At 39.2% G+C, this 1,740-nt stretch overlaps 1 non-coding gene across 1 annotated transcript; it reads left to right on the forward strand.

Moving 5' to 3' along the window:
• Nucleotides 1-1,049: 1,049 nt before the first annotated feature.
• TRNAL-UAA (transfer RNA leucine (anticodon UAA)) lies at nt 1,050-1,132 on the forward strand. The gene has a single exon. It is a non-coding gene; the product is annotated as a tRNA-Leu (tRNA).
• The last annotated feature ends 608 nt before the right edge of the window (nt 1,133-1,740 follow it).

A 1,740-nucleotide genomic window follows, 5' to 3' on the forward strand; every position in this document is an offset into this window, starting at 1 on the left:
ACACATTACTGAGGTCGATTGCATTAGAAATTCGAGGCAAATATTTGGATAGTATACTCTAATCAACCAAAAAAAAAGGTGGTTTGACATGCAACCTTAATCGGCCCACTAATGCAAAATTATAACCATACATGAATCGATAAAATCCTTCATACTTCTTTTAGTTGTTTAAATGACACCAGCATGTACTGCTGTACCTATGATCACAAGGACACATGTGTGTTTTTCAAGTCTTCACAATATCACTCCAAAAAGAATCAATGTAGTATGTAATCTCTAATTAACAAACAAATCCACAAAGTGCTCAAAAGACAAGACATATAAGTATCATCATACAATTTTATGTCCCTAGCAAACTAGTGTTTGAAAGCAAGGATCCCTTGGTACAATATAGTATTTATGTGGAGACTCGTCTCACTAGGGCCTTACCCCTTGGCTACAATATGATATTTATGTGAAGACTCAACACTAGGGCCTTACCCCTTGGCTATAAATTACTCACCAAGGGTCCTTCTTCTTTTGGTTGTGGACAAACAAAGAAATGTGGTTAACATTATATCCTTAAAATGATATAATGTGGTCACCCTTTAAACTTGAGTCCTTTCTTGGGGATTTAAATGAAATAATGGAGTCACCCTCTAAATTTGAGGCCTTTCTTAGGGTTTGGGGTCTTCACAGCGGGATGGAATGGAGACTAGCAAACTTTGCTCAGTAAAGAATTAATACACAATCACTAGCTTCGTTGTTTGTGAATGCTTGATCAATTTAGTTTGCATTTTATTGAGCCTGATCTATTTGGAGATTAATCTCCAACCCAATAGCATTTTCTCTCAATGTTTTTTTGTGCTTTCTAAGATCTCTAGCTATGGTGCGATATCTTTAAAATCATCATTATCTTTTTAAAATAGTGTATTTCAAGAACCTCTCTTCTTCATAAGCTATTAGGTGCTGAAACTCATCCTTAACAATGTTTTTGAACAAAAGTCTTCAGCTGTTTTGAGACCGTAAAAGGTTAGAAAATTTACAAACTAGAAGTTTTATGTCAACTAGCTAGTTTGCCCGAGTGGTTAAGGGGGGCGACTTAAGATCGCCTGCACTCAAGTGCGCGTGGGTTCGAACCCCACAGCTAGCAACTTTTGAATGTGTTGCTTTTTTACACGTTAAAATCCTTTCATTAAAAGCGTCAAATTTTAATTCAGGCATATTAAAACAAATTTGTGGAGGCCCCTCTTTCTCTCTCTTTGTAATCAGAGAGATCTCTGTAGTTGTGAATATGCTGGATTTGAGCTCTCCCTCTCTCTCTTTGGTCCGACCATTGTGGCTTTGCCAAGACATACACAGGACGAGATGTAGTTTTCTATAGAGAGACTCACCAGAGCCCTGAAAGAGGGCTTCCAAATGTATCAGGCAGGATGTGTAAGATTAGTCTATAGGGCAACTCCCTCTCTTTCAGTACAGCATCTCCCCCTTATCCCTAACTCTCTCGGCAGGAGATTATCAACCTTATCCAACCAGATCTGATAGCTCTCCATCCTAGCAAGACATGGTTGTCTCCCATGGAGCTCACACGAAATTACAGTTTTATAGAGAGCATTTCTTGCATGTTTTTGGAGGATGGTTTCACTGAGGGGGCCACATACACACAGAGGCATATGCAGATTGCTGTTGGCTAGCTCTGAGAGTTTCATCACACCACCTATGGATTAAGGCTGGCAAGGTAGAGGGCATTCCGCCAAAGGT

The sequence above is a fragment of the Cibotium barometz genome, chromosome 36 (assembly GCF_041138505.1).
Source record: "Cibotium barometz isolate CiBa-2024 chromosome 36, ASM4113850v1, whole genome shotgun sequence".
Classification (NCBI taxonomy): Eukaryota; Viridiplantae; Streptophyta; class Polypodiopsida; order Cyatheales; family Cibotiaceae; genus Cibotium; species Cibotium barometz.